Source organism: Bos indicus x Bos taurus, chromosome 11 (genome assembly GCF_003369695.1).
Source record: "Bos indicus x Bos taurus breed Angus x Brahman F1 hybrid chromosome 11, Bos_hybrid_MaternalHap_v2.0, whole genome shotgun sequence".
NCBI lineage: Eukaryota > Metazoa > Chordata > Mammalia > Artiodactyla > Bovidae > Bos > Bos indicus x Bos taurus.
The window spans coordinates 22,687,123-22,699,836 of NC_040086.1; the positions used below are offsets into that span (position 1 = coordinate 22,687,123).

The 12,714-nt window shown below is 39.1% G+C and overlaps 1 protein-coding gene across 12 annotated transcripts in view; it reads right to left on the reverse strand.

The window, feature by feature from the left end:
- SLC8A1 (solute carrier family 8 member A1) overlaps nucleotides 1-12,714 on the reverse strand; it is a 447,727-nt gene that overhangs the window by 342,968 nt on the left and 92,045 nt on the right. The gene's annotated exons all lie outside the window — the stretch shown is intronic.

Below are 12,714 nucleotides of genomic sequence, written 5' to 3' on the forward strand. Positions count from 1 at the left end.
GTCACAAAGAGTTGGACGAGACTGAGCATGCACGCATACACACACACACACACACCACCTTTCTCTACTTCACATCCCTGAGTTCACCAAGGCTATGAATAATGAATCAGGCCTGAATTCTTCCCAATCTTTACACTTCTGGTCTTTATTAGAGAGGGCAGTCAAATGGTGATGGAAGCCATGTGGGGGAGCTAGACAGGGAGACAGAGGGAGCAGAGTGGCTTTCTTCTGGAGAAGAGCAGGCACACAGTGCAGCTGCTACAGCTAGCAGCCTCGCTGAGAGCTGAGCATCACTCCCCCTCAGCCTCACACCAGTGCCAAAATCCCCATCGGGAGGCACTGACGGAACAGCAACTAGGAAGGCACACAGAAGCTGTATGGTGCCCCAGCCACATCAGTGCAGGACTGCATATGTGCACAGCTACCTCCTCAAGGCCAGCAAGAGACTCTGCATTCCAGGGGCCACGTCTTAGTCACCACTCTTGTCCCAGCATCTTATAAGGGACTTGACACAGGACAGATATTCATAAAACAGTTGTTGAAAGCAGACACCATCACTATTGGATCCCACCTCCTTCCTCTGGCTCCTCAAACACACTCAGGCAATCGTATGTCCATTTCATTCCGAGGACAAAGTGGCTGTTTTTAATAAAGCAGCAGTTTAAGTGAATCCCAGGTCTACTTTCTCACTCAAAGACTATCTTTTGTGTGCTTGAGCAAGACTCTGAATGAATTCCAGGCTTCACTTCATTTTAGTAATAGCCAAATTCTAATCAGGGCTGTATATTCTCAGCTTCCATCTCTTGTCTCTCTGCCTGCCTTTCTCCTCCCCTCTTTTTTCTTTCTCTGTCTACTCCCGTTCTTTTCTTACTCTCCCCGCCTTAACTTCTCTTTCTCGCTTATCCTCTCCCTCCGTTTCCTTTCTATTCTCTTCCTTTTTCTCTCTTCCTAAAAATTAAACTAAATAGCTCACTTGAAGCGTGGTGTCAAGTTAAGATTGTAATGTCTAGTATGCTAGAATGAGAACTGTCCTTTGGGAATTACTTTTTCCCCCCCTTTGTTTTCAGTTCAGTTCAGTATGCCCTAAAAATTAAACTAGGCTTCCCTGGTGGCTCAGTTGGTAAAGAATCCTCCTGCAATGCAGAAGACCCAGATTGGATCCCTTGGTCAGGAAGATCCCCTGGAGAGGAAATGGCAACCTACTCTAGTATACTTGCTTAGGAAATCCCAAAGAGAGAGGTGCCTGGCAGGCTACCGTCCATGAGGTCACTAAGAGTTGGCCAGGACTTAGCAACTTCACCACAAAATTAAACTACATGTTAATAGGACTTAATTTTGCTTTCCCACCTTTATCTCGGTAAGTAATAAATGTGTGTGAAAGATAAAAGTTCTCTGTTGAAAATGAACAGTTGGGGGCTACTGTTAAATGTCAAAATTAATTATATTTATAAACATATTGACAATGAATTTATTCCAAACGCAAAAGTCTAAAAAATAAAACTATGCTTGAAAGCAAATGTCATACAGAAACACCTGAATGCTGAGCTGATATAAAGTATATGCAAGTTGTCTTTGGACAGTTACCTGATTTTAGTTCAAAGTGTTTTGTTGTTGTTCTTGCGTCCTAGAGAATGTAGCTCAAAAGCAAAAGGGACTTTGAATTGAACTTTTAATTCCATTTGCTGTGGGTAGGTTTGTATCAGTTGAACTGTCATGTGGGTCCCTTCTTCTAGGAAAACCTCCTAGCAAAAATTCCTACTGTTAATGACCTCCAGGGGCAAAGAATGCAACTTTTCAAACTTGGTAGTAGTGCTGACACAAAGTAACAAGCATCCTCTGGTACCCTCTGTCATCATTAATTTACACTGTCTTGTAATACACAAAAAAGACAGACAGACCAAGAACCTACTATTTTAAGAAAAGCTACATTCACTGTTCAGCCATATAAGGAAGTTAAGACACAGAGCCAGTGCGGGCAATGACAGAAAGCTACTAATAGAGTTCCTTTACTATTCAGGAACAAGAGGAAATAAATACTGTGAGAGAGAATAGACGGTAATTGGGCATGTCGCAGAGATGGAAGGATTATAGCATTTAGAGTTTTTCCTGCTTCTCAAACTCAGTTAATCATGGCTCTTCTAGACTGATGGAGTGTGGGGGGCATCATGGTGAATGCATGTTCAAGAATCCAGAGAGGATACATCTTTTCTTCTAGTTTCCCATCTTCAGGCTGCACAACCACACGCAGTCAGGATCACAGCACTGTGGCCTTCGTGTTTGTCCCTGCCTCGCCTATGACAGCCACGTGACGGGAAAGACCAGCCCGGAGGAGACTAACCTCTACAGTCAGGCAGCCCTACTGCTAAATTCCAGGTCCCCTCTCATTAGCTGTTTGACCCAAAGAAAAGCAGTTACTCTCCAAGCCTCAATTTCTCCAACTATAAAGTGAGTACAATAGCATTCAACCAATAGCTTTATGGTGGCTCAGACGGTAAAGAATCTGCCTGCAATACGGGAGACGTGGGTTCGATCCCTGGGTTGGGAAGATCCCCTGGAGGAGGGCATGGCGACCCACTCCAGTATTCTTGCCTGGAGAATCCCCACGGACAGAGGAGCCTGAGGGGCTACCGTCCATAGGGTCGCAAAGTGTCGGACACAACTGGGCAACTAAGCACAGCAATATAATTGTTGTGAGGATTTAATCAAATGAATATTGTAAGGAAAATAGCATGAAACCCAGCTCGCTATACATCTTAAAACCATCTCTCCACCACCGTCACCTCCCTCTCTCCATCACAGTCAAAACTACCACCTCCCACACCATCACTATGACCACCATCACCACCTACACCACTACCACCACCATTACCACTACTTATACCATGACCATATTCAAAATCACAACCTCCAATACCACCATCATTATTATTATCATCACCACCACCATCCTGTCCAAAGCTACCGCCTCCAACACCATCACTATCACCTCAGTATCACTGGCATTACTACCACCATCACCACACCATCAAAACATTTACCATTGTCATCTTCATTTCACAGGGAAAGAAACTGACTCAGAGCTTAAGTATCTTCGCTGAAAGGTACAAAGCCAGTAGGGAGAGCTCCAACCTGGGCACAGAACCCAGGTCGAGAGCTCCTCCTATGTCCATCTTTTATCTCGGGAAGTCTAACATGGAAAAGTACAGAGGGCTTTGTTTCAAGGGTCACCAAGTACTTTGTTTCAAGGGCTTCAAGGGTCCCAAGTACTCAGGATCTCTCATACCTAAGCTTTAAAAATTGTATCTAGAAATAAAATATTCCAGGTTGCGTCATTAATAGCTGAATTCCTGGGCATAATGAAATCTCTCCGATTTCTGCTTTGGCTGTTCTTGCCCCTTGCTTCTGTGTCTTCAATGATCACAAAGCACACAATGACTATTCCCCTATGTAACCCTGTGGAGACATTGTAAGAGGGAAAGAAAATGTCATGGAGAACACAAGTCCTGGGGAGAAAGGCAGGAAATAAAAGGCATTGTTGATTTCGCCTAGCTCTACAGAGAGACAGCTGTATAGGCCTGTGAAAAGAAAGAGCTCTGGCTGGCTCAACCTTTGGCAAGCAGATCTGGTATTACGTAGGCAGTCTGTTGAGCCAGGAAAGGAAGCAAAGGAGGAGATTTCCTTTAATTCTGGCCATATTGTTGACCGCTTGTTTTCCCCTCCAGGACCTTCTGGACTTCCCCACTCCCAGGACAGAAGCTGTAAGGCAGTGTGGGTAGCCACAGCAGAACCCCACTTGCTGCTGGTCTGCTCCATCAACACCTTCCACAAGGTTCCCCTCAGCTGGCTCACCCAAGGCAATTATAAAGATCACCTCTAGTGCCACAGACCCACTTTACATTTGGATGTCCTTTCTTCCTTTCCCACCACTGGGCACAGAGCCACATCTGCTGTTCTAAGGATAACCCTTAAGAGTTGCATAGCATTTAGAACATGATAGCAGCCTAACAGGTAGTGCTAGTGGTAAAGAAGGCACCTGCCAATGCAGGAGACATAAGAGACTTGGGTTCAATCCCTGGGTCGGGAAGATCCCCTGGAGGAGGGCATGGCAACCCACTCCAGTATTCTTGCCTAGAGAATTCCATGGACAGAGGAGCCTGGTGAGCTACAGTCCATATGGTCACAGAAAGTTGGACATGACTGAAGCGACTTAGCACACACACACACAGGGACCTAACAGCTTTCCCATCCCAAAGAATGAATCTCCAGTGAGTGGATTTCAGTAACCATGACAGAACATGGTTGAGATCCTTTACAGGAAAACCTCTATGGTTCACAAGATACTGAAATCCACAGGCAATTTTCTATACCTTGGCTAACAAAGAGCAGTGAAACAACAAATAAAATCCTATCATAGGTGTTATACCCTGAAGGTGGCTCCATTCCAAAGAATTCAGCATGCTTAAATCTCTTTTCATGGGTTACCAGAGTCCTCAGGAAAGAAAAGCAAAGAAAATCTCTCCCTACTTCACAATATGATGTGAAATCTACTTGGGTTCTACCGAGATGACAGTTGCACACTGGTTAACTCTGAGAAAATGGAGTCAGAAGGAAGGAAAAATGGGCTAAGGACTATTCCAGTGGCTACAGCACTAAAGGAAATTAAAACTGTTTCTAGAGACCAAGGACGAATCCCACTAAGTGCAAAAGACAATACTGGCAATATTTTTTTAGAAATCTTGTAAAGTTTCCTTATAAACAATAAGAGGCATTGAGATATAGAGGGGCAAGCACATAAGCTGATTTTTAAGTAGATCATACACTTTTCTTTTTTCAACAATTTAAAATTTTTATGCTATTGTAGTAAAAAGCACTTGATAAGATCCAACTCTAAAGATTTTTAAGTACATGGCACAATATTGTTAACTACAGGTATGATGTTGTATGGCAGACTTCTAGAACTAACTCATTTTGCATTAACTGAAACTTTATACCTGTTGATTAACAACTGTACATTTTCCCTTCCATTTCCTCCAACAACCACCATCCTGCTTTTGCATCTATGAGTGATATATACTATTTCAGATATCTCATATAAGTAGAATCATGCAACACTGGTCAGTTTGTGACTGGCTTAAAGGGATGTACACTCAGATTAATTTAAATGCCTTCATAATGATTTAAAATCCCATTAAATGAACTAAGGCCATTTGGGGCATTATTTAGCATGGATGGACCTAAAGATTATCATGCTTAAGAGAAGTCCCACAGAGAAAGACAAATGCCAAATGATATCACTTATATGTGGAATATAAAATATGACACAAATGAGCTTATCTACAAAAGAGAAACAGATTCGCAGACACAGAACAGACCTGTGGTTGCCAAAGTGGGGCAGGGAGAGAGACGGAGGGGGAGTTTGTGGTTAGCGGATGCAAAATGGTAATATACAGAATGCATAGGTCCTACTCTATAGGATATGGAACTATATTCAACATCCTATGATAAACAATAATGGAAAAGAATATAAACAAAAATGTGACTCGCTTTGCTGCACACCTGAAACTAACAACACTGTAAATCAACCATAATTTTAAAAAATAAAATTCCATTAAAGAAAATTAATGTTCACTGAGTCTTTCATTAAGAACCATCCAATATATTGAAAATGTCCATACTCAGGTTTACCAAGTTACGATTCCATCCTAAAATGAACATCACTTTTCTCTCCAATTATGCCTTCTGCAAATGCAAATATTTTACCCCAAATTAAGGCTTCTCCTACAACTTATAGCTTATCTTTGGAATGACATTTATACTGATTAAAATATGTTATCTCATTATCCCCCGTTTTAGAGTATTGGGAGATACTTCTTCTATTTCCTTCAAAATAATTAGTCCAGAACTGAGTGCAAATTAGTAACTTAGTATGTACAGACTGATTGATAAATTCTTCTCTAACCCTGAACCAGAAAATCAATCAGCCCCCTATGTGATGGCCTTGAATGATGACTCAGAAGGCAGTCCTATAAACACTTCAGTGTGTCTAAACTATGACATCTCATTTGCTAAGATAAAATTTCTTTACATAATTCTATTATAACCCCAAACTCTAATCTGCAGTGGGAAAATGAGATTACAGTAGCAAAGGCAGCAATCTAGTTGACATGGTAAACAACCCTTCTGCACATAATCAATTTAGGTTCCCAGAAGCGGTGAATTAGAACTTGTAATTTTTTTTTTTTGGCTCTAAACCTGTCTTATTTTTTATAGTAGTTATGCATTCATGAAAACATATGCATTTATAAAAATATTTCTTGTAATTACAATTTAGATTTTCAAATGATATTACATGTGGTTTGCTTGTAAAAGAGATAAATATTCCAGTCTGAAAAGATAATCCAAAGTGGAAGTCCATTAAAACCCTACAATTATTCCATCTAAATTTTTTATATTACTTGGGAAAATTTTTTATCAATGTAAGGTATCATGCCTCCATCATTTTAATTGGCTAAATGTCACAGATAAATACTTTTGCCACAAAGTAAATCTAGAATATGTTGGATTCAAGGTAGTATGAGCTAATAGGCTTTTTTGTCTAACACTATTTTCTCTAGTATTGTTCACCATTTCTGATTTCCCCCCAAATACAATTATTGTTCTTTTTCTGATCATTTCAAATTTTCCTAATATTTTTTTCATTTTTTATAGCTGACTGCCTTCTCTTTCTACTCTCTGAATTGTTTTATCATATAGCTAAGTCTTTATTCCTTGGTATTCTATAGAGCAAGAAAAGAATACTGGTAATATAAATAGCAAAAACAAAGTACTTATTTTCCCTGGAATATAATAACGATTCCATAAAGCTTATATGGAATTTCTTTTCTAGATATTTTTCAAAAAAGAAAGTGATGTAAATATTTTGCATCCAAGAGCTATATTTGTTGAGATGTCTTACATATTGTATTTGCTATTTGCTAATAGCTATTGCTATTGTATTAGCAATACAATAAATATTATATTGCTAATGAAGTTGCAATCAAACTTGTAAACATTAATAGTCTTTAAAGCTAAATTAATTTTGGACAGATCCATTGCTTAACAAATTATGGCTAGAAACTCCCAGTAAAATGATTTGCTAAGCGACCTACATACTTCATTTTCCAACTTTGCATTTTAAATATATAGCAGTAAATGCTCATGATGTTTTGAGTAATCTTCCAAAAATGATATTATTGTTGAGCTATAACTAAGTAATTAAATTTGATTTGTATCTGCACTAGTTAATTAACCTTAACATTTTCCAGAACAGTCAAGCTAATGTTAGACCTTGAAACACCGAACAACATTTTCTATAATTATTACCAAGAAACAAGCATCATTAAAGAACAAACATTAGTAGCACTTCAAATTTTTGGATGTCACCTTCCTAACCACAAATCAAATTAGCATATTCTTCATTTATTTTTTATTAGCTGTTAACATTAGACAGAATTCCCTGTTGAAATTCAAGATTAGCTAGCATGGGTTTAGTATTTGTCATTGATTGTGTTTATACAAAAGCATGTGCTAATTGTTAATTATATCTGTCTAATGAGTGTTTGCATTGTAATTTTCAAATGTTTTGCTGAGAATAAATTTTATTTGAGACCACAAGCAGCACTTACCACTTAATGCTATTTTCCTAAAATATGGATTTTGATCTTTAAAAGGGTCAAGTTGAAATAATTCAACTCATTTATATAAAAATATGAATGAGGACAGACACGCTTATTTTATAAATTTAAATGACTTTTTCTACACTAAAACTGAGGTCAAAGATTAGGCATCTATCTTATTCTTGAAAATAAAAATCTGACTGCATTTTGATCTCCCTCCCTGATCAGATTGAACTCTACTTCTACCTTGGTTAATGACTTCTTAATTAGATATACTGTAAATCCAGGCTTTTCAAGGAATTGTTTTAAGCTACTGTGGAAAGCATCATAAATTCTGGTTTATGCATATCATTAAACAAACCAAAAAAAAAAGATTTGAAAAACTATCTAATAAAACTGTTCAGTTCAGTTGTTCAGTGGTCTCTGACCCCCTGGACTGCAGCACGCCAGGCCTCCCTGTCCATCACCAACTACTGAGTCCACTCAAACTCATGTCCATTGAGTCAGTGATGCCATCCAGCCATCTCATCCTCTGTCCTCCCCTTTTCCTCCCACCTTCACTCTTTCCCAGAATCAGGGTCTTTTCAAATGAGTCAGTTCTTCGCATCAGGTGGTCCAAGTATTGGAGTTTCAGCTGTAGCATCAGTCCTTCCAATGAATATGCAGGACTGATCTCCTTTAGGATGGACTGGTTGGATCTCCTTGCAGTCCAAGGGACTCTCAAGAGTCTTCTCCAATACCACAGTTCAAAAGTATCAATTCTTTGGCACTCAGCTTTCTTTATAGTCCAACTCTCACATCCATACATGACTACTGGAAAAACCATAGCTTTTACTAGATGGGACTTTGTTGGCAAAGTAATGTCTCTGCTTTTTAATATGCTGTCTAGGTCATTCATAACTTTTCTTCCAAGGAACAAGCATCTTTGAATTTCATGGCTGCAGTCACCATCTACAGTGATTTTGGAGCCCCAAAAAATAAAGTCAGCCACTGTTTCCACTTTTCCCCATCTATTTGCCATGAAATGATGGGACCAGATGCCATGATGTTAGTTTTCTGAATGTTGAGCTCTAAGCCAACTTTTTCACTCTCCTCTTTCACTTTCATCAAGAGGCTCTTTAGTTCTTCTTCACTTTCTGCCATAAGGGTAGTATCATCTGCATATGTGAGGTTATTGATATTTTTGACAATCTTGATTCCAGCTTGTACTTCATCCAGCCCAGCATTTCTCATGATGTACTCTGCATATAAGTTAAATAAGCACGGTGACAATATACAGCTTTGACGTACTCCTTTTCCTATTTGAAACCAGTCTGCTGTCCCATGTTCAGTTCTAACTGTTGCTTCTTGGCCTGAATTCAGATTTCTCAGGAGGCAGATCAGGTGGTCTGGTATTCCCATCTCTTTCAGAATTTTCCACAGCTGGTTGTGATCCACACAGTCAAAGGCTTTGGCATAGTCAATAAAGCAGAAGTATATGTTTTTCTGGAACTCTCTTGCTTTTTCGATGATCCAACGGATGTTGGCAATTTGATCTCTGGTTACTCTAGCTTTTCTAAATCCAGCTTAAACATCTGGAAGTTGTTCACATACTGTTGAAGATTGGCTTGGAGAATTTTGAGCATTAGTTTGCTAGTGTGTGAGATGAGTACAATTGTGTGGTAGTTTGAGCATTCTTTGTCACTGCCTTTTTTTGGGATTGTAATGAAAACTGACCTTTTCCAGTTCTGCGGCCACTGTTGAGTTTTCCAAATTTGCTGGCATATTGAGTGCATCACTTTCACAGCATCATCTTTTAGGATGTGAAATAGCTCAACTGAAATTCCATCACTGGACAGACCGGTGTTGACAAAGTAAAGTCTTTGCTTTTTAATATGCTGTCTAGGTTGTGGCAACCCACTCCAGTATTCTTGCCTGGAAAAATCCATGGACGGAGGAGCGTGATAGGCTACAGTCCATGGGGTCTCAAAGAGTCGAACACGACTGAGTGACTTTACTATATTGGTCATAACTTTTCTTCCAAGAAGCAAGTGTCTTTTAATTTCATGGCTGCAGTCACCATCTGCAGTAATTTTAAAGCTGAGGGGTATCCATAGTCCTATCCATGTATTTTAGGTTTTTGAGAACGTCATCTCTCAAGATTACCTTTGTAATTGGATGAAATATAAATTCATTTTAAAAGATAAAAACTAAGTTGTGTCTACATACTTCACCTAGACTACATGATAACAAACTCCTTTTAACTTGGATCTGACTGTATGGACCTGACGTTGGAAACAACTACCAGTGGAAAAACAATCCATTAAAAAAAAAAAACAATAGAATAAGGGATCTTTGATAATATTATGTTTTCCCAGATGCATTTTGTTTGAATCTTTGGTGCCTAGATTAAGGCTAAGTACCAGTCACCGCAACAAATTTATTCAAGCAATAGACCTATTAATTATCTTCAAACCTTGTCGGTAGTAAAACTCTATAACACTAAGATGAAAATTCCTTAAAATTTTAAAAAGAAGAAAAAAATGCAAGGATGTACTTTCATTAAACTTATAAATAACATGTTTTGTCATTACTAAAAGTTCATATTTCAACTTACCACATAAAAGATAGGAAGAATTTTACAGCACTATGAGAAGGCAATGGCACCCCACTCCAGTACTCTTGCCTGGAGAATCCCATGGATGAAGGAGCCTGGAAGGCTGCAGTCCATGGGGTCGCTGAGGGTCGGACGCGACTGAGCGACTTCACTTTCACTTTTCACTTTCATGCATTGGAGAAGGAAATGACAACAACCCACTCCAGTGTTATTGCCTGGAGAATCCCAGGGATGGGGGAGCCTGGTGGGCTGCCGTCTATGGGGTCGCACAGTCGGACATGACTGAAGTGACTTAGCAGCAGCAGGAATGGCTATTCATCTAGAATATTCCTAAGAACACATACTAGAGAAGGTGATGGCACCCCACTCCAGTACTCTTGCCTGAAAAATCCCATGGACGGAGGAGCCTGGTAGCTGCAGTCCATGGGGTCTCGAAGAATCGGACACGACTGAGCGATTTCCCTTTCACTTTTCATTTTCATGCATTGGAGGAGGAAATGGCAACCCACTCCAGTGTTCTTGCCTGAAGAATCCCAGGGACGGGGGAGCCTGGTGGGCTGCCGTCTATGGGGTCACACAGAGTTGGACACGACTGAAGTGACTTAGCAGCAGCAAGAACACATACACAGAAATGCTGATAATTCCACTGATTCTTACCAGTTTTCACAAGATATCTAAATTTCTAAAGCTGAAATTTGGCAATATTCCTTCCATAGCAAGAATTAAACCAATATAATGGCATAGGGTGAATGTTTGAAATAGAGCTTGACAGACTAAATTTTACCATCAAACCAGTCTCTTTTTTTCCTTCTTCTACTACACTCTGCCCAAAAGAAATTTATTTATGCTTTGGTAGAAGTCCTGGACACCAGATTAGACAGGGAAAGCTGCCTTTCAAACAAGTACAGAGCCATTATTCTCGAGAGAAAGCAATACTGCATTTTCTGAGAAAACATCCTAGGTAAAATGAGTAAACAAAACAAAATCCCAATTTGGTCATGTTCAAGAGCTACCCTTGTGAATTCATTGAATAACACTCAGTATTCCTTTAATAATATGCAATAGCACTTGTAATCCATGTAAAAGTTTATCTAATACAAGAGGGTTCAATAATTGAAATGATTATGAAATGTAATGAGCAAGAATTCCCAGCAAAGAAATAAAGTTTATGTACTAATGTGGGCAGGACCATAATCAACAGAGGCCTTTGGGAAAATCCGTCCTTGGGTGTGCAGGATATTCATTTCCTATTACCATCTTTCAGTAAAGTATCTGTCCCAAAAAAACATGTCTCACTAAGTGGGATGTTAACAGCATAAGAACCAATGTAAAACAGATATTGAGCAAAAGTTCTCCCCACACACACATCCAAGGAAGGTTATTACAGTCTCTCTTAGATTTCACTGTGACAGCACATGGATTGCCCATCTCTATAAATACAGTGTCAAAGACGTGAAAGACATTGGAAGGCTCTTTTAGGAAAATCTGTTTCCTCTGTACCCCCCTCCCCCATCCTTGTATTTATTTTCTCTACACTTATAGTAGAAGAAATTTCACCTTGAAGAGAACGCACCTGCCATGTCACATGCTATTAACAAGAGTTAACCATTTTGATAACAAACTATATTTTATATTGTTTATCCTGAAATTCCTAAGTTGTCAATGATCCCGTCAACATAATCATTCATTTGAATATTTTCAAATGAATGACTTAAAATGAATGTTTCACTGCAGATATTACAAACAGTTCCTTTTCTTCCATCCTTGCAGTTTGGATATTACTGACTGGGTCATATTTTCTGGTTTGCTTTTGGTGATTGCAGTGCCCCTGGCCTTAGGCAAGGAAGGAGGAAAAGCTCTCTAAACATCCTCTGCCAATGAAGGAATCATCACACAATCAGATATTCTGTGTTACAGTGTTGGCAAATGTCACTGTAAAGTGTCAATAGGAAAACTTAATTGTTTCCCACTTCTTTTCTCTGACCTGCTCCTTGTCATTTCAGACACTTAGAATTTTATTTCTCTCACCATCCCTATGCCAGCAGGGTAAAAGGGTTTGTTTAACCATGTTAGGTAAAATCAGACTAGAACTAAAAAAGAACTTTATGACTTTTCTCCATTGGCATCAAACTGAAAAGGCAGGATTGGTCATTAAGTTATAATTAAGCATTAGCATTTCAGCAGAAACATTAGACCATCACAAAAACAGTGTCAGAGAAAAGCAGCAAAAATCATTTCAGCGAACCCTGGTAGCCAGGAAATTATTTTTGGGCTTTCCCAAATTGACTTTTGCGATATTCCCTTTCTGTGTGTCTGTTATATGATCAAGACAGAATACAAGTTTTTCAACCGATCATTAAGTGCATAAATTTTGTCAGAAGACTCATTTCATCATGATCCATAAACGTACTTAAAAACTGTAAATGCATAAAAGTAAAAAGGAAAACACATTAGGATCTTGAC